Below are 25,040 nucleotides of genomic sequence, written 5' to 3'. Positions count from 1 at the left end.
AGTCACATTTCTCTAGTAAAATGTACTGTGTTCCTTAGAAAAATGTATTAAAATTGCAAATCTGCAAAAAAAAAGAAATTTTGAAATTTCACCTACACTTTGTTTTAATTCCTGTGAAACACCTAAAGGGTTAACAAACTTCCAAAATGCTGTTTTGAATACTGTGAGGGGTGCAGTTTTTGAAATGGCATCATTTATGGGGGTGTCTCACATACAAGTCCCTCAAAGTCACATCAGAACTGAACTGGTCCCTAAAAAAATCAGTGTTTGAAATTTTCTTGAAAATTTGAGAATTTGCTATTCATATTGTAAGCCTCCTAGTGTCCCAAAAAATTAAAAGGAAGTTGAAATAATGATGTCAACATAAAGTAGACATATGGTCTATGTTAGTTATTCACTATTTTGAGTGGTAAGATTATTTGTCTCACAAGCAGAAAATTTAACATTTTGCAAATCGCTAAATTTTCCATTTTTTCACGATATTTTGGTATTTTTCACAAAAAAACACAGACTGTATCGACGAAAATTTACCACTAACTTGAAGTACAATGTGTCACGAAAAAACAATCTCAAAATCACTGGGATAAGTAAAAGCAAAAAAAAGTTATCCCCACTTAAGTGAGACATGTCAGAATTGAAAAAAAGGGCTCTGTCAGGAAGGCAAAAACAGGCTCTGTCAGGAAGGGGTTAATAAAGTTGTATTTCTTTTAACAGTTCCTCACCATCTTCATTGAGGTGAGAGTGTGTCTGTGAAAGGATTCTTTGTTAATGTTTAATTTTGGGGCAGATGTATGATGGTGCATTATGGAGGACAAGGGGAATCAGCGCACGTTATGTGCACTGACAGTGTCGGACTGGCCCGGCGGTGAGCCGGGGAAATCCCCGGTGGGCCCTGCCGATTTGTAGCCACTCCCTCTTTGGCATGTGGGCGTGGCTACCCAGTCCCTCACTGTCCGCCGCTGTCGCCGCTTCAGAGGGGAGGGAAGGAGAGCGCTCAGCACAGGGCGTAACTTGTGTAAGGCAGCCACCAAGCGGCAGCGGTGACTGGGTGGGCGCCGGGCACCGGCAGCTACCCGGCGTACGGACAGTCTGACTGTGACTGACATGCTGCCGCAGTTCCGCCTGCCGCTAATACTTGCTGCGCTATGCCTGTCACACTGACAGCGCAGCGCTGGAGACAGATTGAAGTGCGGCTCCCCTCATGTTAATGGCGCCATCAGTGCTGTACGCCCGCACCGTCCAGGACCAGTGAACATCAGTCTCTCTTCCCCCCACTTCCTGCAATGGTGAGTTGCTGATTGGAATATCTGGCACTGTGGGGCATATGTGTCTCTGGCACTGTGGGGGATTATCTGGCATTGTGGGGGTATATGTGTCTCTGGCACTATGGGGGCATATCTGGCACTGTGGGGGCATATGTGTCTCTGGCACTGTGGGGGCATATGTGTCTCTGGCACTGTGGGGGCATATGTGTATCTGGCACTGTGGGGGGATATCTGGCACTGTGGGGGCATATGTGTATCTGGCACTGTGGGGGCATATCTGGCATTGTGGGGGCATATGTGTATCTGGCACTGTGGGGGCATATGTGTCTCTGGCACTGTGGGGGCATATGTGTATCTGGCACTGTGGGGGGATATCTGGCACTGGGGACATCATTGTGCAGTGTAATGGGCATCATGGTATGGGGCGTAATGGGCATTACGGTGTGGGGAGCATTGGGTAATTGCCATTACAGTGTGGGGTGTAATGGGCATCAAGGTGTGCGACATAATGTGTAACTAGCATCACAGTGTGAAGGTGTATTGAGTAATTAGCATTGCGGTGTTGGGCGTAATGTGTAACTAGCATCGCGGTGTGCAGCATAATGTTTAATTGGCATTACGGCATGTGGCTTTATGTGTAATGGGTATTACAAAGTTTGCTAAAATGTGCAATCTGCAGGTATGTAATACAATCATGGTACAGGCCACGCCCCATTATGATAGACCACACCCCTAAATTTTCGACGCGCCTCCGGCGCGCACAAGCATTACGTCTTCTGGATGGTTAGGGAGGGTGTGTGTGTTTGGGCCTTATTCTAGTTCACTCTTTCTGACAAAATCCTTCTTAGATGGACAAAACCATGTGCACTGCAGGTGGGGCAGATGTAACATGTGCAGAGAAATTTAGATTTGTTTGAGTTATATTGTTTCTGTGCAGGGTAAATACTGACTGCTTTATTTTTACACTGCAATATAGATCTCACTTTGAAGTAAAACCCAGCCCAAATCTAATTCTCTCTGCACAAGTTACATCTGCCCCACCTGCAGTGCACATGGTTTTGTCCATATAAGAAGGATTTTGTCATAAAGAGTTAACTAGGATAAGGCCCTGTGTGTGTGACACTGCGAATTCCTACACCGAGTGACACCAACCCTAGTGACGCCACTGCTCACATTGATGACCACACCTACCAGTGGCTGACCACACCCCTTCAGTGGGCCCCTGCGGCTATATTTCCCTGGTGGGCCCTAAATGCCCCAGTCCGACACTGTGCACTGATACCGTTTCTCCCCATGTATGAAGCAGCCAGTGTGGGGTAAATGACAGGGGTGCTAAATGATAACAGTCTGATATGCACGGCGAATGTATGAATGGTCTGACCGGTCTGCCCGCTGTTGCTATCGGCTTCGCCAGCAAGGACAGTGCTGGAGATCTTCCGTGAGTAGCAAGATCCCACGCATGCCCAGTCAAGCCGGCGGGGGGATTTTTGAAAATACACATGTGCAGGCCTAAGGAGACGCAGATAAGGAGAGCTAATAATGCTGGGCATAACGGCTCTCGTGGGGGGTTAATAAGGTCTTGACCATAGGGGGTTAATACATCCAGCTGCTATGGGTGCCTGCTTTTCCTCATTATGCAGGAGAAGCGGGACACGATATTTAACAAACAAAAGGGGATTTTTAATACATCTGCCCCATTGTGATCCATGGCCGGGCAGCACAGGAGACAGAACACAGAAGACAGTGGGCAGACGGCACACGGGGCAGAGTTTGCCCTGTGAAGTTTCGGCACCTGGAGGTCGTGCTCTGCTGGCTCCACCCTCGCTATGCCCAGGAAGGCACATGGCAATCCTGTCTGGAGACAGCTGTCTCCTCAGATAAAGGACTACAGCCCTCATGTACTAATATGGGGAAAGGACAATTCCTTGTCTATAGTACAGGTACTCCGGTTGCTCACACCAGTGACGTGCGATGGTGGCTGTGAACGGAGAGGCACTGTCACAGCCACCACCGTACCGCTGCCCCCCCCCCCCCACACTCCTGGCTGCTGCCGACACCTGCTGCCCCCTTCCCCTAGCAGCAGCCAGCATCCGTCACCTGCCGCAAACATCCGTCCCCGCCCGCTGCCCCCCCCCCCAGTTACCTGGCCACTGACACCTGCGCAGGCAGCAGCTAGCAACCATCCCCTGCAGCCACCTCCATCCCCGCCCTTTTGACCCCCCCCCCCCCCCCTGAAAAAGATGATACTCACTGGGCAGGGGAGAGGGGAGCAGCAGTCACACAGTAACCTGGACTCGGAAGCTGGGAGCCGAGGCACAGGTCCCAGCATGGGGAGCAGGGGAGAAGGGAGCAAACGCGGCACTGTCAGAAGCTTACATGACAGGGTCAATCACAGCAGCCCCTGTCAATTAGGCACTTCTAGAAGTGCCGCTTTTGGTGTTATATTTAATGAGCCGCTCCCCGCTTCATCCCATTGCAGTTCTGTGTGGGAGGCACGCTTATCGGTGCCTCCCAAACTAGGTTAAATAATTCAAACCAGTAAAATAATATAAAGAAAATACTAGGTATATTATTTTAAAACAAAATGACAGGGGAAGCACTGCCTCCCCTGACTGCACGTCCCTGGCTCACACACTTCTGTATTATTAATATTTTCTCTACTTACACTGTGTTGTAGATTGAGGTTAATATTTTACAGTTACAGCTTTAGAGGTTAATGCTCTGCCTTTGTATAAATGGCCAAGAATAGTCCGGCTATCTGACAGAAATAACCCTTCGGCCGCTTACATGTTTGTCAGGGAAATAAGTATTTTCATGAATTGTGTGAAGGGAAATGGCCATTGGGATCCGATTATCCCAGTCCCATTGTGCATGAAGGGGCTTTGGAGCTTAAAGTTGCATTTTCCAAAATAGCTAATTAATTGGGTATTTTTAGCAAAATAAGACCGGCTCTATTTTTAGCTCCTTTAGTAATACAAGGCTTGGATATTGTATAGATTCCCTTCTGTTCCCATTTACAGCAGACAATTAGTCTGATGTAATCGCCATTTAGCTGCTGGTTTATGCTAATGTCTAGTGTCTGGGAACGGACTGTGGGTCTCATAGATGTTGGCAAAGATTCCTTAAGGGGCCTACACACATGGAGATGTCCTGAGCGATGCTAGATTGCTGAGACCGCTCACCAAGATCGCTCAGCACACAGCGATGCGTCAGCCCTGTCTGTTGAGCGATCTGTCAGGGCCAGTGTTCTCCAATGTTCTCCATACTATATAACAAACCGTAATGCCCATTACATGCTATATAACAAACCATAATGCCCATGTCACAATTGCCCTTACCTACATGCTTGATGCCAAGGGGCTTCATGCTCAATGCAAGGGGCTTCATGCTCAATGCCAAGAGGGACTGATATTGCTCATTGCCAAGGGGAGAGTAAAATCATAATGCAGCCAGCTCCGACAACCGGGCAGAGAGTTGCTACTTTCAAGTCTCCCGCTGGACCGCTAGCCAATAGGCGCTCGCAGTCCAGCAGCCACCAATGCTGCTTCTGATTGGCTGCTGGCCCGCAAGCGCCTTTCTGCTAGCGAATTTGTGTCCTGACTTCTCTGCCGCCCGGCCGTGGCTCACACAGCTGATGTGCTCCACTGGCTCTGCCCTCCCTATGCCCCTGGGTGCCAGGCCAGGTGGACAGCAGCAGCAGCCAATCCGACAGTCAGATTTGGCTGCACAATTGAATAGGTACTGTATTGTCGAATCCGACAAATGCATGTTGATATGAATCAGACTTTAATTGAATAGACCCCTATGCATGATATAGTACACTATGACATTATACAGCACACCATGCATGGCCAAAATGTGGCCCTCCAGCTGTTGTGAAACTACACATCCCAGCATGCTTTGGCATAGTTTTAGCATTCCCTAATAGCAAGCCTGTGAAAAGGCATGATGGGACTTGTAGTTTCACAACAGCAAAATGACAAGGGGGCACCATGCGGATGGGGGTGTTACTTCTGAGTGCGACAAAGCTGGGCATGCTTTTGGGAAACTGAGTGTGGCCTTGTAACAAGGGGCATGGTTTCACAGAGAATGCCATACAAATTAGGGATGTGCACCGGCCACTTTTCGTGTTTTGGGTTCTAATGGGTTTTGCCAAAACACCCCCTAAACATTTTGTGATTGGATTTTTGGGTTTTGGGTTCTGATTTTTTTTTTAACCTCAGTAGCATTCATCTCCACTCATTTTCAGTCTTTTCTGAACACCTCACACCTCACAATATTGTTTTTAGGCCAAAAGGTTGCACAGAAGTAGTTGGATAACTATGATAAGCGACACAAGTGGGCGGCACAAACACTAGACTGAGACCGCACACTAAATAGCACCCCTGGACTGATATGGCACACTTAGCATCACCCCTGGACTAATACAGCACACTTGGCAGCACCCCATGAATTTTACGGCAGACTTGGCTTACCCCATGAATTATACGGCAGACTTGGCTTACCCCAGGAATTATACGGCACAGATGGTGGCACCCCTGACCTGATACAGCACACATGATTGCACACATGGTATTATACGGCATTTATGGTAGAACCCCTGGACTGACACAGCACAAATGGAATTATACATCACACATAGGAGGTTATTCTGGTTGGTGCGTAAATTTCCGAATTCTTTCAGAGCGGTCCGCACGCCACGCTGTACGAAGAGACGCCCACCGGTCCTCCGCATTCGGACGGACTCACACTTTCATAAGAGGGCGTGTTTACCGCGTCAGAACGGACGGGAACCTGCCCGTACGCACCGATGCGGTGTATTAACGCAAAACATACTACTATCATCGGAACTCATACATCACACACATGACACACTTATGCAATTAGGCAACCTCATTAAAAAGGGATTGATTTTAATGGTCATCTATTATTTGTCAAATAGATAATTAAACACTTTACTGCCACTTTAGATTAACCCTTACATCATGCAAAGGTCAAAACATTCTTTCTTTACCCTTTGTTATATATGCAAATTACATCACTAATTATTCGTCAAATCCAAACACACACACACATACACATCAACACACTATGTACATCTTTACATTACCCTTCACTTTCAAGCACTTGTATGCTATAAACCCATCTATATACTGTATATACCTTTTGCACCTTACATAAATATACATCACTATTTATACCTATACTGTAAAATAATACAATAACACACAGACCACTTCTAACTTTCAACACAAAATTTATTTAAATACAAAAAAAATTAAAATAAAAAACTCAAAGCAGCAGGTCACATAGGTCCTGCACATCCGCAGCCAGGATCAGCAGGTGATGGCGCAGCCTTAGGAGGGCCCCTCTCACACCCTCGCCTTCTTCCCTCTGGTCATCTGTGGGCATGTTAAAGGGGGTTCAACATTAATTATGCTATTCAGGTTGACATTGTACATTCAATCCTAAGTACCTACAGCATGATAAATCATACATACAAACAATTACATAGGCAATAGTGTTTCAAAGTAAAAAAAAAACTAGGATGGTGCCACACACACACACAGTTGCTTACACTACAGAATATGTGACTGATAAAATTGCCAATGTATGTATAAAATTCACAACAACACTTGAACCTCATTTACACTTCTCCTGCCTTAACACTCACCAATGTACTAGAAAGCTACATTCACTAGAACTTGTCACATTTTGCCATACATATAAACCTGCTGCTCAATGCTAAACTGCAAGAGAGATAGATAGATAGATACCACATTAAAAGCCTTGGCTAGTCCCTCTACCCCTTAATTCATGAATCATTGTCACATTGCCAGATAGCTGAAGGTGCAGCACTAATCCTCTTCCATGCACCAAAAGTTTCCTAAGCAAAATCCATCCTACATAATTTCTTTCTACCATACATGGCAACAACACGGGCCTACTGGCTAGAGGGGGGCCCAGGGGAACTGGCCACTTGTGACTCCATTATAAATCAGGCCTGTCCATACTCCATTTATGTTGTAATGGTGCTTGTATAGAAAGACCCTTCATAAATAAACACTCATCACCTACATGAGCCTCCAGATTGAACGTTTGCACCATGGCCCTATAACCCTAAAGTGTGTCTGTTGTTATCCATTTGTTTTGACTAGTCTTTAGTATATTAAAGCAAAATGTAACCAGCAGTGCAACATAAAAACCTGTACGTAAATTAGTCAGTAATGAGGCATTACGTCTACTTACCACTGCCTGCCAGCTCCACAACATCATCATCCTCCATGTTGGGAGGTGGTGTGAAATTTGGGAGGGGTAGGGCTAGCTCCTCCTGACCATGGACGGGTGGGGAAGGAAGGGAGAATGAGGAGGTTGGTGAGTGGCTAGGGGGAGGGGTGTGTGTAGGGGGAGTGGAGGTGAAGTTTTCCGCCTCATGGCGGCCCTCATCCTCCTCCTCCTCCATCTCCACCTGTCCCGCCTCCTCCACCTCCTGTACCTCCACCTCCTGGGCCACCTCCGGGGCCTCCTCCTGGGCCACCTCCTGGGCCTCCTCTTGGCCCTCCTCCTGGCCCTCCTCCAGGGCCTCCTCACGGCCCTCTTCACGGGCCTGTCTGGCTCTCTCCAGCGCTGTGGGTTAAAGAAACAAAAGGGTTGAGTGTCATTTGACATTCAAATTACTATTACAATTACATATCATATCCACATTAATGCATGTGATAGAGGAAGTATCACACATATAGTATATGCCATTTCTCAATCATCAACACCCACTTTACCTCATGTTAATAAACGTGTTACTAATGTGAAAATAAAAGGATTCAGTGTTACTGATGTATGAATAGCGAAAAAACTTACACCGTTCTATACGGCGCTTCAACCGCTGAAGTAATTCAGGCTGCCACCTCCGCAGGTCGGACTATCGCCTCTCCAGCTGGGCGACGGTCCTCCGCACGTGTGTGCAGGCGAGTATCCTGCGCTGGGCAGCATGGTACGCCCAGCGCTTGTCTCTGTTACTTATGAATGGGCCTGCACGCCCCAGCCTCCGCTCCATGACGGCAACAAGTACCAGCAGCTCCGCGGTGGAAAAAGGTCCTGCCCGTCGGTAAGAAGCCATTTTAGCTATGGCGCATGATAAATACTGCTGTCCTGTGATTGGTTGTTAAGTTTACTATTTGGTATTGACTTTATTATCCATATTGACATGAACATTGTGTATGCGCCCAACAATCGGCGAAAACATTGCACCGCCAAGCAACGCGTGCTATAGCTTGGCATCGCATAGCAGTACTTCGCTTTACTTACTGTATGCATTTATGTGTATGCGTACATTTATATAAAAAAACACATACACATACGTACACCATTAGATTGGACACATTATACACCTACGCTGGCTGCCTGCCTGGCTCCTACTTCAAATATATTTAAAAAAATATATAAAAATAATATATATATATAGATGTGAAAATAAATAATAAAGCAACAAAATAAATAATCACCAACAAATACCGAACATACATGGTGAAAAAAGTATGACAATCAATCTACTCACCAGACATGGATGATAACCTCAGCTACAATATTGGAAACATAAAAAACATGTTAAAATCTATGAACAAGGTATAAGTGTGACCTGCAATATTGGTCTAAAACCAATACCCCTCAAACATAATACGTAGTGCAATTGAATTTGGCATTAAGAGGCCATGGTGGCTGATTGTTAATTTCCAGGACACAACATTAACATAATTTTCCACCTTGATGGGTGTAATTGATCACAAATTGGCCTGGTCTGTGCAACATTCTAAAATGTACCTGAAGAATTTTTGGGCAACAGAGTCCCGCAGCTGGTATCCCTGACGGCTTTCCGGGGAGCCGGATGGGCGCATTGGAGCATCTTGCGGCTCAGATGGGACATCCCACTCATCAAAGGGTATCTCACGCCGCACAGCTATGTTGTGAAAGAATGCACACAAGCCCACAATCCTCAACACCATTTCAGGCGCATACTGTAAGTCACCACCAGTCCGGTGGAGCACTCTAAATCGACCCTTTAACAGGCCAATTGAGCACTCCACCACTTGCCTGGTGGCAACATGCGCCCTATTGAATGCCTCCTGTGGGCCTGGTGCTGGGGAGCTGTACGGCGTAAGCAGCCATGGCGTATATGGGTTACCGGGTATATGAGTCACCCAGAACCCACGCATCACGGCCTTCAAGCTCTTGGAGTCTCTGCCAAATCCCGGTTTGTCGGATAACATGAGAGTCATGGGCACTTCCGGAAAACTTCGAGTTGAAGGCGAGAAGTTCCATGGATGGGCCATATACCACCATCACGTTGAGTGAGTGGAACAATTTTTGGTTCCTATAGATCTTCTCACTTCGTGATGGAGGCACAAATGGTACATGGGTGCCATCCACAGCCCCTATCACATTAGGGAAGCCAGCAATTTGATGGAATGCCTGCTGGCTTCTGTGAAGGGTTCCTTGGGCAAAAGACATGGCCATGAAGTGTCCCTTGCGCCTAAACATGGCTGACGTCACACGCCTCAGGATTCTGCTGAAAGCAGGGTGGGATATTCCAGCAAGTACTGCCACTACTTGTTGGAATGATCCTGAGGCGCAGAAATGCAACACCGCCAGCAGCTGAGTGTGAGGCGGAATGGCCGTTGTGAGCCCATGACAAGGTTCTAGATCACTCTCAATTAAAGAGAGTATATCTAGAATGACATGTCGGGGTAACCGGTACCTAGTAAGTACCTCATCATCGGGCATCCCAAAGAGTGTCACCCGTGTGCGAAAGATTCTTGCACGTCCTGGCCTCCTTTGGCGACGAGTGGGATGAGCCGCAAGTGCCCTTAGCCCATTAGCCACAAAATCCATCATTGCTTCAGCAACCTACAGATGGCGCCGGTCTTGTCTTTGCTGGGGATGGCGGAGGACTCGCCACCCGCCATCCCCCGCCCCGCGCCATCTGTATGTCGGAAGGGGACGCGCGTGCACGAGGTGCACGCGCGTCCCGTTCCGACGGTGCTTTTCCCCGGGTCCCCGCCGGCTTCCCCGGGTCCCCGCCGGTCCACACCGCCCCCCCGCAGCCCCCCGCAGCCCTGCCCGTCTCCCTGAAGCTGGAGACGGGCAGGACTGCACCCGCCGCGCCGCCTCGCCGCCCGGCTATTGAGACGCTCGTGCGTGGGAAACGCACGAGCGTCTCATTCAGCCAGAGCGCCAGATTGCTGGCGGATCGCCAGGGACACGGTCCTGGCGCTCCGCCAGCAATAATAAGGCCGGCGCTATCTGTACAATGAAATGATCAAATGAAATGGAACACCTATGCAAAGAATGCTCCTCCAAAAAATTGAGTATAAACATATGAATCCATACGTACAATAGACGGCCGCCCAGTCAAGTCCTGAATATCCATAATGATCTACAATGATGTAAAAATAATATAACCTCACCACACAACTATTTTAACACAAATATGTATCTTACATTTAACACCTAAACACTAATTAAGTATTATATCTAATAACAATTGATCATGAATTCATATAGTCAGACACATGAAGGAAAAATGGAAACAAATATGTTAGGTGGAAATGCATGGGACATCAGAGTGTGCGCCTTGCGATGGTGTGAAAGGGAATGTTGTAACATGAATGAATACCCTCCATTGTGATCTGTAACTGCATGGAACACATTTCAGCTATTGATGGGACGTGTAGTTCACCAATATATGGTGGCCCACTTGTTTAACACCTGTGTGTTAAATGGTGCCCAGGTAACATGATTCAGTAATGCTAACAAGCGTTTGCAGATCAAAAAGTGTTTGATATGTTAACAAATGTTGCATACACTATTACCCTTACATTGTTAATGTATATCATCTCTACAATGACCATGGGAAATCTTACCTTAGACCTGGCCACAATACAGATCTGGAGACAAATGAATCTAGCATCAAACCACTATTTATAGGCCTATCACGTGTTGCGCATGACATCAGTGATGACTATTGCATGACTTGTGGGGTGGATTTCAAAATGGATTGGGTTACTTAAATTTGTTGTACATTCACAACAATAGCACAGTACTAATGAACATTCACAGATAGCATTTATGTTTTTATAACGTAGTAGGTGGTCATTATAGGAAATATTACAACATTTCACCTAAATTAGACTTTGAAGGTACGCCAGGTTTTGTGAAATCGAATTGCCGCTACTATGGGCGTGGCCTATGCGCCGCACAAACAGCACGGCGTACGCAGCCGTACGGAACGCTGCCGCAAAAAACACAGGGTGGGGCTGAAGTACGCCACTGACAGAAATAGTATATAAAGGTGTGCTAGAACCACAAAATGGTGTTTCAAACATGGCTGGCTCTCATTCTGAGGGAGAGCAAGAGTTCCAACACATCATGGCTCGTCTGGACTCCAGCACCTCCTATGTGCCCCTCCACTCACAACAGGCATTTGGAGGAGAGCAGGCAGCTGGCCTATCCACATCAGGCCAAAGCACAGATGACCAATCAGCAGCTGGCCCATCTTCTGCCTCAGCAGAATCATTGGGAACACAGCAGGTGGCTTCCCAAGATAGTAGCATGGCCAGCACTTCAGGTACAGCGACAGGTGGCCATGGTCAAAAGAGCCCAACAGAGGATCCAGACACCAGGAATATGGCATTCGAACCGCAGGAGCTTGCCATTCTGGTACCCCGTGCAAGGGATTTGATTGAGTATCCACAGGAGAAGCTGACACACACCAGGAAATGGAAGATTTGGGATGACATAACCGCGGAGATTAATGTGGTAGATCCACAAGTTCGTGAGAGGGACCATGTGAAGAAGAGGCAAGTTAAAGTGAGTTACATTTGTGCAGAAGTAGACCAGTAATGTTTGTATTATATGTTAGATGGAGTTGGTGAACGGTCGGTCACGTTGCTAGGAGCAACAGACATGATTGGCATGTCTCTTATTCTATATTTATTGTAGGCTGAGTGTGAATGTTTGTTCAAAGTGTTGTTTTTATAGTTTAACATAATGTAGAATGAAGCACGCGTTGAAATCTGTAGCAGATTACAATGCATGCTACATCAAACGTCAGGGGTGACATGTATTAATATGAGAACTTTGCTTGCAGGTGGCACGACTTCAAAACCAACCTGAAGAAGAAGCTGACCAAATGGCGGGACCACAGCCAAACCTCTGGGGCTGGCCCCATGCCAAGAAAACTCAAGCTCACCCCCCTGGAGGAGAAGGCTGCTGGCTGCATAGCCATTGAGGAGATCCGGGGGGTGAGCAACATGGATAGCGAGGCCCCAGTGGAAGTCTTTGCTGCTTATTTAGAAGGTAATTGTTTGGCATGGCATAAGTAGTTTGTACTAATTTTCAAGGAATGTGTTGTAATTGTAATTTTCTCTTTCACCAGCATCCCCGCCGTTTGGTCATGTAAGTCTTCAGGAGGTGGAGGAGTCTGTGCCACCTGCCACCACTGCCAGCCATGTGCAGCAGCAGCAGCCACCGGCCACACAGGATGTGGACAGGTGGGTGGAGATGCTTGGCCAGATTCACCAGCAGGGAGAGCTATCATCAGAGCGGCTGCGTAGGATGAAGGAGGTCATGAAGGGTCTTGTCAGCACCCAGCAGTCCGTAGCTTCCAGCCTACAGGTGCTGGCAGATCAATCCTGCCGGATGAATGACCTCCTCCAAGACCTAGTTAACACCAATAGGGCCCTATTGGCAGCCGTCTCTGGTGCTTTCCCACCACCAACACTCTCTGCTGGCAGAAGGGGAAGAGCATCCACCCCTTCACCATCATCTGCCCCACCTGCCCCACCATCCCAACGTGGCCGTGGGCGAGGAGCTGCTGCTGCACGTGGCAAGGGCCCTTCCAAGGCCAAAAAGCCCCGCACATGAACTTGTGACCACATTAATCTCCACCCTTATGTCTTCCCAAATCTTTCATTTTGCTGTGTGTGTGTGTCAGCCTCCTGTGTGCAAAACAATCCCCTGCACAGGGTACCCACATTTGCCCTCGGTTCGAATGCTGTGTTTGGTTCCTCTGTTGGCCTCTTTTGGCTACCATTACTGTCTGCTGTACTTGAAGTGTTGGTGCTATACTTTTCTTGTGAAGCCACCTGATGTGTTCCTAATGATTCTGCTGTGGCTATGTATGTAAATGATACATTTGTAACTTTTTTTTTAATTTCCAAAATTCCTGGTATGGTACCTTTAATTTGTGGCATGTGGCAAAAAACATGCTCTTTCAATTTAATGTTTGACCTTAGTCTAATAAATTTATATTTTTACCCCCAAATGTGTGCTGTTATTGGTAAATGTAAAAGTGACATGTATATTTATATTAGTGAAAGCAAGTTCTGTCCATTGCTTGCAGTGTAAATGTGTGTAACAAATGCAGCCGTGCTTTCAGCATAGATTTGTGTGTTTAGTAATGGTCCATTTAAGCTGCAAGGTTTCCAATTGAAGCAATGAAAAGAGTGTAATTAATGAGTAATGAGTAGAGGAGTGGATTGTATTGTGTTCAGGTGACATTGGTTCACGTGCGGGAGTACTAATTGGGCGATCCGAATTCCTAGCGCATGACCGAGTGGTGTCCGCAAAGAAATACTTGCTTATGGACACCTCATATTTCTTGCCTTTTGGTTCGTTTGCAGTCGGTGTTCTGTCCGAATGCACACCTACCAGAATTAGTGCACTCCCTCGTGTACGCCCATGTTTACGCCCAGTTTAGCCCACTTTGAAACTACGCCCCTGTGTACTTCCGAATGACGCCCATAATATGCCCATATCTCCCGAGTGAATGCGGTGCACATTTCTGTACGGTATTAGTGAGAACAAGTACGGAGACCTTGCGTGGCACATGCGCATAGCGTTGCCTACGCATGCGCAGATGGCTAAAAAACGCCATCCGAAAGAATTCGGAAATTTACGCATCGACCAGAATAAGGCCCCTGGTGACACTCCTGCAGTAAAAAGTTATTCTTTTAATAAAAAAAATGGCAGCACCCCTGGATTGATACAGCAGACTTAGCAGCACCCCATAAATTATACAGCACACTTGGCTCACCCCTGGACTGATACAGCACACTTAGCATCACCCCTGGACTGTGACGGCACACTTAGCAGCACCCCATGAATTATACAGCAGACTTTGCAGCAACCCATGACTTATATGACAGTATATGGCTGACCCCAGGAATTATGCGTCACACATGCGGGCATCCCTAACCTGATTATACGGCACAGATGGCGGCACCCCTGGACTGATACGGCACACATGGCGGCAGGCATGGAATTATACGGCAGACAAATTCCTGCAGTAAAAAAAAAAATATATATTATTTTAATTATAAAAGAGAACAGCACACCTGGAATTATACGGCAGATTTAGCAACACCCCATGAATTATACAGCACTCTTGGCTCACCCCTAGCAGTAAAGGGACATTACAACACTTGCCTGCTTAAGGTCTGAAAGATATATAGTATATACTACACAGTAAAAGAGACACTGCAGTAAAGACTGTGATTGACAGTAAAGAGACCCTTTTTCCTCTCCCACAACAAGAGAGACAAACAGACAGATTACTATTAACAGCCTGGATAAATATATGTTTATTATACAGGAGAGAACACTGGACACCTTGGTTAACATTAACCCCCTCTGCAAAGAGGACTGCAATATAGTTATAAGCCTTATCTAACACAGCCTGCGTGCAAAGCAAACTGTCTGTACCATAAGGCGCCTAATGAATTATGTTGCTGTTAACCTATACCATTTCTTAACTCTTATGCCTAGAAATAACTGACACGAACACCTTATCTAAAAATAACGTTATCTAAAAATAAGGACACGGACACCAACTGTGTAAGTTAAAAAGGTCATAATTGTTTATTTAAGTGGTATGACCCCTATTTGTATAAGGGATGGCAAAGAAAGCACTTGAGACCAGCACCAGTCCCGGGTGTTGCCATGGTAGCGACCGGAGCACCCCAATCTGACAACACCCCTTCTTGTGGGTACAGCCTGCACTGTGACGGACATACCGCCCCCTTCTATTGCATGATGTGGACCTCCCAGGAAGCGTCCAACGTCCCCAGCCGGAGCATGGGGACTCGCCCCCCTTCTTGGCAAAGGGGGAGCAATACCGCACAGAGACCACCTGACACCCCACCTGACTGCTGGTCGAGAGCGCCTTCTCGCTGATTGTTAACTAAAGCTATGGAATAGAAAAATCCAAATTTGGTGAAATGGCATCAGGCCAGGTAGCACAGAGGAAAAGGGTAGGGAGGGTGGGGATCCAGACTCAAAGAGGCTCACTTCCTGGCCCTGATCACTGATATAACCTTCTCTGGCTGACTCCCCCTTGCTACCTGATTGGCAGGACTGACTGCCACTCAACTGCTATTTCCATAGGGCTTTACACTGATGCTTCTGCTATATTTGCTTGTGGACAACAAATTCACCCGCTCTTAAATTCCCTCCAGCCTATGTGGCCCTCGCTCTGTCTAAGGTGCCTAATGAATTATGTTGCTGTTAACCTATACCATAACTTAACTCTTATGCCTAGAAATAACTGGCACGAACGCCTTATCTAAAAATAATGACACGAACACCAACTGCGTAAGTTAAAAAGGTCATAATTGTTTATTTAAGTGGTATGACCCCTATTTGTATAAGGGATGGCAAAGAAAGCACTTGAGACCAGCACCAGTCCCGGGTGTTGCCATGGTAGCGACCGGAGCGCCCCAATCTGACAACACCCCTTCTTGTGGGTACAGCCTGCGCTGTGACGGACATACCGCCCCCTTCTATTGCATGACGTGGACCTTCCAGGTAGGGTCCAACGCCCCCAGCCGGAGCATGGGGACTCGCCCGCCTTCTTGGCAAAGGGGGAGCAATACCGCACAGAGACCACCTGACACCCCACCTGACTGCTGGTCGGGAGCGCCTTCTTGCCTCAGCCTGTGTTACAAAGACCCCGCAGGGTCACCACGCGTAACCAGGCCCCGCCATCCTAACAAATATCACCTATGCTAAAACTAACCTAAACTAGAAAAAATGTCTTCCAAAAACACTGCCATGCCTGAGTCAGAAAGATGGACACTATCCGGCCTATACATTCCCGTGGAACCTTTTATGATGGTGGGATGTCTAACAGCTGCGCCGCCCTGAGCCACAACATGCCTAGAAACCGCATGGTTCAACTTCCTCCTGGCCCTCTCAATTGCTATCACGTTCCGGCAGCCCCGCCAGTTAATGCGGGGAACTATGTTGGACCAAACAATCTTCACACCGGGCCGGAGGTCCGCCAGACGTACCAAGTCTGTCTCAATCTGGATAGTAAGCTCAATGCCCGTCCTCTTGGCCAGGTCATTGCCACCTAAGTGAATAACTATAACATCGGGGTGGCCCCACTTATGGGCTTTGGGGGATAAAAGCTCCCATAGACCATCCCAGCGGAGGCCCCTGACTCCAAACCACTGAACATCAAGTGCCCTCTCCAGAACAGGAGCCCTGGAGGCTAGTGGGTCCCTAGCAGCCCAAAAAATAAAATAGTGCCCTACGAACCAAACCCTACCCAGAGTCAAATTGGAAGGGGGAGGGGCTGAAAAAAGAAAAAACCTAATGGTTAACATCATTATATACTTTAAACACAATGAAAATGCATGAACTACGGCCCAAGTGAAGGTGAAAAACTTAAAAAACCTCCTGTGAACTTTAGGGGACAGCCAATTGAATTAGTCCACAATAGAAGGAAAAACTAAAAAATTCCCTTCACACCGTCGATTCCAGAACGCTAACCGTTCCAGAACCGATTGCAAACAATTGTTTTTGGGCCGGCACAACAGGCCCTTAATCTAAAACTTATCTAACTTATCCAATCTTACGTAACTCTTATAAGCTGAGGATTTCCACCTGCCAACCACCTGAATGGCGGAAGGTGGAAGCCCTGCTGCTGCTGCGCAAGTAGCAGCCCCTATTCGGAAAGAGTGCGTTCCGAAATCTTGCTCCCGCAGACCCAACTCTACCAGACATCGCCGAAACACAGCCGAAAACTGGAATCGGGTCAGCGGTAGCCCATCACTATGCGCCAAGATTTGTAAGGCAGCCCCTGGTCTGCGGGAGCTATATTCCTTAGCCAAGGAAACTGGACATACAGCCGCGTTAGCCTGTGCATTTAGGGTAACCCAATGGCCCCTACCCATCTGATCTGTTTTGGACCTCTTGATCTTGCATAACACTTGCCCTTCTCGGAACACTATGTCTTCCCCGAGAATGCCAGTGTGGGAGAGCTTGCTGGCTGCTACCAGCTCGCTTATGCGAAATGAGCCATGAAACGCGAATGTGAATGCAACTCTAAATAAGGACACCTCGTATGCGCTCTCAGCAACTCTAGCCAAACAACCTATCAGCTCCCCTAGCATATGTTCTTCTATGGGTTTGCGTGAATCCGGGGGCACCGGATGCACCCTCGCCCAACCTTTCATGGCTTTGGACAGTACAAAAGACCGAGTGGGGTCAGGATCGCCGCGCAAGCGCGAATGGAGGGCGATGCCGGCCAAAGCAGCCGCCATAGCCGACTTTGACCTGCCCCGCCTATGGTGACCCCAAACAAAAGCAAGTAACCGGTCCTCGACCGACTTACCGCTGGCTTCGGGGGAGCCCTGAAATTTCACCCAGTCCTGCCATGCAGGCCCATAAGTCCTACGGGTGGAAGGGGCCAAGGACAATAAAGCCAGGTCCGTCATGCCTGCTCTATGATCTGCCACACAAAAGGGAGACAATTAAGCCCCAGTGGCTAAGCCTCGGGAGCCAACTCGTGAAACCTCGCAAACTGAAACCTCGAAATGTCATCAGCTATGTTGTTATCCACCCCCGGGACATGCCTGGTCTGAACTGAATGTTGTGCCGTAAGCAGAGCAAAACTAAATGCCATAGAAGATGTAAAGCCTCGGGAGAGGCCGCCCGCTGATTGTTAATGGCATGCACTACTCCAAGGTTGTCACACCAAAACACTATGTTCTGGTTAGCCAACCGGGAGCACCACAGCTCTGCTGAAACTATAATAGGGAACAGTTCAAGGAGCAGCAGGTTGACTGTGAAACCACGGTCAACCCACGACTGAGGCCACTTCGAGGTGCACCATTCCCCATGGAAGTATGCCCCGAAACCCGTGGATCCCGCTGGGTCCGTGAACAACTGCAGTTCCATGTTGGAGGCGGGGTCAGAAGGCCAGATGAGCTCCCTATTAAACTGCTCAAGAAAAGTGGACCAAACCAACAGGTCATCCCGCATCTCTCGACACAATCTAACAGTGTGGTGGGGGTGCCTAACTCCCGCTGTGGACCTCTCTAGCTTACGGCAAAACACCCTACCCATAGGGATAATGCGACATGCGAAATGAAAAGATCCTAACAATGATTATATGAGCCGTAACCGGACCCTCTTCTTCTGCCTGCATACATCAATGAGTGACTGCAGCTTGCACACCTTGTCCGTTGGGAGCCGGCAGCAACCTGCGGCCATATCTATCTCAATACCCCAAGATAAGACAGAACCCTGGCAGGGCCCTCCATCTTATCTGCGGTAATCGTAACCCCTAGCGACGCCATGGCGGATGCTAGGATGTTTGCGCATGTGTCCCGCCCACCTGGTCCCGCAAAGAGAAAATCGTCCAAGTAGTGTGCTACGCCACGACAGCCTGTGACGTCCTGAAAAATGAACTGAATTTCTCAAAGTAAGAGCAGGAGACCGAGCACCCCATGGGCAAACACTTATCAATAAATATGCCCCCATCTATATGGAAACCCATGAACCTGAAAGACTCTGGGTGTAGGGGGAGGAGACGAAAAGCTGACTCTATGTCCAATTTTGCCATAAGGGCCCCACTGCCAAAATCCCGGACCATGCAGAGAACCTCATCAAACAGTTGATAGTGCACGCTTCAATATTGTTCGGGGATGGCGCCCCGTGGGGGTAAGACAGGTTCTGAATAAGCCTATACTTGCCCGGGGCCTTCTTTGGAACCACTCCCAGAGGGGAGAAACACATTCCGGGGAGCGGGTCAGTGTGAAACAGCCCTGCCATCTGGCCTAGCCGGACTTCGGCTAGCACCTTGCATCTTACCACCTCGGGGAAATCCCTCGCTGACTTAAGGTTCCTATGGGACATAACTGAGACAGAGTGGGGTATAGGCAGACGAAAACCGTGGGTGAAACCGTGGCCCAAAAATATAGCGTCGGCTCTGTTTGGGTAGCCAGCTAGTCAGCGTACCAACTCGGGAACCACGATGGGGGACGGTGCCTTACTTACTGCTAGTGCTGGGCTCACTCTGTTCAGTGTGGCGACCGGGTGCACGGCAGGACTTTCCTGGGTGGCCTGCCCCGCAATAACGGCACTCGTGACGGAAGCGGCATTTTGCGCCTCGGTCACATTTGTCGTCGTTAAACGCAAAACACATCCCTTTGCCGCCGGATTTGGCTCCGGGTTTGCCCCCTGGAAAGGACTTCTTGTTTGCGGGATCTGCGGGGGGCTGACCCTTACCTATAACCTCCAACCAAATCTCCACATGTTTACACCCTATCGGCATGATCTTGGACCCGTCATGATTTAGACGAAACTTTTCGTCGTAGTCACGCCAAGCAGTGCCCTTGTAGGAAACGAACGTCTCGTTAACTAAGAACAGGTAACAAAGTACATTCAAATGTTCCGCCGGCCTGGTGCTAAGTTAACACGAGGCAAAAACCAGGAACCCCTTCAGCCAATTGTGGAAGCCCTTAAATGCGAGCTCCCCATTGCCTGCGACCTTTTTGGCTTTGTCTAAGTCCTTTTTCATGTCGGTGGTAAGGGAGAAAAGGTCGACGAACTTGCCTTTCCTAATCTTGTCCTTAATCCCCTTGCGCATACCGCGCGACACTGCTGTATTGGAGCAATGAACCATGTCCCAAGAGGGGGGAACTTCGCCCTGGGCGCTGTCTTTTCTGGTTTGCTTCTTACCCCTAACCTTCTTGGCTACTGTTCGGGCCACCAGTTTAGCAAACTTGCGCGGGCGCTTGGGGGACCCAGACTCATCGCTACTAGCAGAAGAGTGACCAGATGATGAATCACATTCAGAGGAATCTCTATGCTCACCACCCGCTGACGTGTCTCCCTGGTCGGCCGGAGCTGAGACTGGAGGCGCAGGATCGTCAGCCCTGGAGGTCGATGCCAGCAGGGGTGTACTGTGATGCTCACCCGTGGCAGAACTCGAGGAGCCCCGGCGGCTGACCGTTGCCGAGACTGTTGGTGTTGTCGGCCTAGGCGTCTGCATCGCGTCCCTAACGGTCACCTGTTCACCGCTGTGGGCGGACCCCCCGGGTCCAGAAGCATGACCAGCACCTGCGTTAGGCTCGGGAGACAAAGGCAGAGTGTTTACTACTGAACAAAAAAGGGAGGAGTCCCGCGCGTCACCCCTGTGAAAATGCCCTCCCGCCCCGCTGCTAGCGGAGGAAAACTGGGGCTGTGGGTGAACAAATTGCTGCAGCTGCGCGTAAGGATGTGAATAAGGGCCCCCCACCTGAGCCTGCTGTTGACCGGACGGGCAGTACTGCGCAGGGTGTGGGGGGTAACCGTAGCCATGGGGACCGTAGGGCCCCCCAGCTGATGACCCGGCCCCTGGAAACTGTCACGGGGGCCATATCGACCCCTGTACCCGGGAACCAGGGTTGGTGCTGGGGAAAACCGGTAGCTGGCAGCTGTGTGGGTGCTGGGGCACTAGGGAGCCCCCCCGCGCATCACGGGTCACCCGCACAACCAGGGTGGCGGTGGGGAAACCGCTGGCAGCCAAACTCCCCCTGATGGCGCTGGCATCCCCCCACCCCCATGGATGGTAATAACAGGACCCTGTCTACGTGGGGCGTAGACGAGCGGGGCGACCCCCGGACACCTGACTGAAGCGGGGCCACCATGGGGGAACCTGGAGCTGTGTAAAGGAGATACGGGCCTGGTACCGGGACGCCCTGGAGGCTGGGGGCCTGTAGGCCAGACCCAGCCTGTTGCTGGCTGGCGGAGGGTTGCGCAGCTGCGGCAGGGTCCACTCAGACCGCCATCGGGCTGCTTGGCATCCCCCTCTGAGGTGAGGCGCTCCCCTCACTCCCGGCCGCGTGACTTGCAGCCGGGAGCGGGATGGACGCGCCGGAGGCAGCGAGACGCTGCGTGCCGGGCACACCGGGGGAGACTGATGTGCCTGCCCCTGGCGATGATGTGCCGGACAGCACGTGAGACCCGGGAGAGGAAGGGGCCGCGGTGTAGCTGCGACCGCCGGGCGTCCGCCCGCTGACGCGCGATGCGGCGTTAGCGAGCAGACGTCCGGCATCTGCCAACCACCGTGTGTTTGCTGATACTAGGTTTAGATCAGTGCTCATAAGAAATATATATATTTTTCTTACATCTTTCTTAATGACACAGTGATACAGCTATAGTCCTTATAGAATCACTGCATTGTGCCTGAAGTTACCTAAGGTAGTAAACATATCTTCTTCTTTCATATTTTCTTATACAGTCTTTCAACTGACCACAGAGGGCACAATATTACAGTACCCAAGGCGGTGCATCCTCTTCTTTGTAAACTTTATCATTATCCTAGGATTTGATTGTGTAGAGTATACACGGCCAAGAGTGTGACCTCCAGTGTAGGTAAACCGTGACATGATGATGCTTTGAGGATAATTGACATACTGTACTCTGTCTCTTTGATGCAAAACTGCATAAATCATATTTTGGCTACCAGAGGCCATATGGAAGATTCTTTCAGTGTCATAAATAAATCTTTAGACGTATAGAATTTTCTGTCATGCATCAGTCCAGCTGTATCCACACTGGTGCTACTTACCTCTCTGTGAAGATAAGAGTGAAGAAACGACTGGTAAAAGAACTGGTAAGGCACACTCAAACATTTTATCTTACAGAGTGCCACATATTAATATTGGCTTCAACGAACAGGATCGAAAGCATGTCGGAACCCAGCACTCCGCCACCATCCCATCCATGACGTCTCCCGACACCACCAGAAGACACAGAAAAGCCAAGGGCAATGCTGGCGCCAATCACAATGCCCTACTACTTCAGAGCCGCGCGGCTACTTACGTACTCTGGAGACATGCGGACCTAGGGTACAAGCACCTTTAAGGCATTTAAAGACCAAATGGACTCAACATTCAATCTAGATCAATTGAATGAGGAACAAAAGAAAGAAATACTACTGGCGCAATCAAAAGGCCCCGCCCTGAGGGAAGTGAAGGCTTGGGCAGAAAGCGACAAGACAACAGCGAACAAGATACTTTGGAAACTGGCACAAATATTCGACTCTAAGACAAAACCCTTATTAAAAAGCAGATTATACGCTAGAAAACAGAGACACAGAGGATCACTGCGCGAGTTCACGCTGGGCTTGCAGGAAGCCATGAAAGCAGTACAGGCCATGGACCCTATAGAGATGCAGCAGGCGGATGAGATTCTGATAGACCTCTTCGTCGAAGGAGCACGGAAGGAAACCACACGCACTCAACTCCATATGTGGATACGGCAGGAAGAAGGTTGCACATTTTCTGAATTTAAAGAGTCAGTACTGCAAAAATTAGGGCATGATTTTGAAGAAGATGCAACAGCTGAGGAAGATGATACAGAAGGCCACCACAAAGGCAAACATTATGGATCTGTTGCGAAGAAAGGAGCAGTTCTTCAAGAAACACAAACTCCTGCAGGGCAAGACCCTTTGAGCACTATCAACAGCAAACTGTTGGAATTAGCCCTAGACATTGCCCGAATGGGGCAAGGACTAGAACAAAGTGAAGCCAGACACAGGGACTGGCACCCACAAAGAGAGAGAGAGGAGATCGACCCCAGTGGGCCCCGCCAAGGGAGTCCGGAAGTGGCAGAAGAAATACAGACAAATTTGATTTCTTAGGTCATATTGAAAGAAACGGCAGATTACAGGAGCCTATAAACTCCAATGCCCCGAGGTTGGAGGGCGAACCTCAGGGGGAATTAATTAGCATAAACTCCATCAAGACAGGACAGCAGCCCCACTATGTCAGACAATGTCATATAGGCAGTGATGGGACAACCGCCATAGTAGCCCCTCAATCTCAAAGGGTTACAAGAAACTTGTTGGGTACAGTTGTCTGGTTCCATGCAAGGAAAGGGTATGGGTTCATTACCTGTGAAGACATAAAACAAGATGTCTTCGTACATTACACTGGTACCGACAAGCAACTCCAGAGAATATCATAGCCTGGAGAATGGAGAAAGAGTGGAGTTTGATATGGTTGAAGGAGCAAGAGGACTAAAAGCCATAAATGTCACTGGTCCTGGTGGCATGTCAGTCCAGGGCAGTAGTTATGCTATAAAACACAGGTGTCTTTGGCACTCTTACAACTGCAGGGACCCTCCCCATTATTACCAGCAAAACCACCGATACAGTGAAGTTGGGACAGAGCAAATACAACACTGTAGTAAGTTCGACCAACATTGGGAAACTTCCAAGATCATCGAAACCCTGTGCCCAGAAAGCGATGCATCCAGAATTGGAAGTCTTGAAAGAAAAAAATCAATAGATGTTCACCGTGACCAGTTAAAGAAGCATCGACCTGGCCGTCCAGTGGTTAGAGAACCACAGCTTACAAAGGCAGAGAGATTAAGAACACCCAAGCCGTGGTGTAAAGATGACCCTTTGTCTGTATCAGTAAGTGATTGTGATAATGAGGTAAATAAGTCTTCCAGAGTATCATGTTCCAGTTCCTGATGAGGTAGAGGCAAGAGATCAGGAGGAAGTAGTTGATCAACCAGAGGTGGTCAGTCCTCTCTACCCATGGGCAAATGTAAGCCCATTATAGAGACTAATGTGTCTTGTTTAACTGACTGTTTATCCTTTTTGAGTTTCCAGGCATGAGGACATGCCTCTTTCCAGTGGGTAAGCATGTGGCACCCCAGAGCAGGGACTATCCTAGATGCCACTTTTGAACAGTGTAAACCAGTGCAGACTGAGCTGCTACAGCTTTGACCTGGATACTAAGCAACAGGCTGGGTACAAACTGGAGGACTCTTAGACCCAGGATCACTGCTGCTGCCTGGAAAGTGCTGGAAGTCAAAAACTGCTAGGATTGGCTGCTAGGATTGGCTGACAAGCACCATGTGATATCAGATGCTAGAGAGAGCTACAGTGTGATTTACAGTGTGCTGCAGAGAGCTCAGAGGAGTCTGAGTAGAGAACAGAGTGCAGAAGTTGGGAGCAGTGCTTGACCTGACCTCATGCTGACAAAAGGTCAGGGACAGAGAAGCAGGGAGTCCCCATTTTGGTCCAGCAGACCTCCGGTGGATGATTGTGGCAACGCAGTGGCGCCCACACTAGTGCGCAGGGAGGAAAGAGTCTGAGAGCAGCCTGTGAGCATCTGACAGAAACCGGTGAGTGATAGTGACTGGCAGGAGCCAGTGACAGAAGCTGAAGACCGGTATTTGGGTGAACGTCTAAACACGTGCATGCGCCCTGTACACAGACAGAGGCCCACTGAGATTCCTCCATCACCCCTAGCATTAAAGGGACATTACAACACTTGCCTGCTTAAGGTCTGAGACGCAAGTCTGAAAGATATATATACAACACAGTCATGCCCCTTTCCCACTGCAGGTCTAAAACGGTAAATTGCAGTTCTGAGTTGGAGTGGCAGGACCACAAGTTGGCTTTCTATAGACTCTCAGCATTCCCTCACGTGCTGG

Source organism: Crinia signifera, chromosome 12, assembly GCF_055691185.1.
Source record: "Crinia signifera chromosome 12, ASM5569118v1, whole genome shotgun sequence".
Classification (NCBI taxonomy): domain Eukaryota; kingdom Metazoa; phylum Chordata; class Amphibia; order Anura; family Myobatrachidae; genus Crinia; species Crinia signifera.
This window is presented reverse-complemented; position numbering follows the sequence as displayed.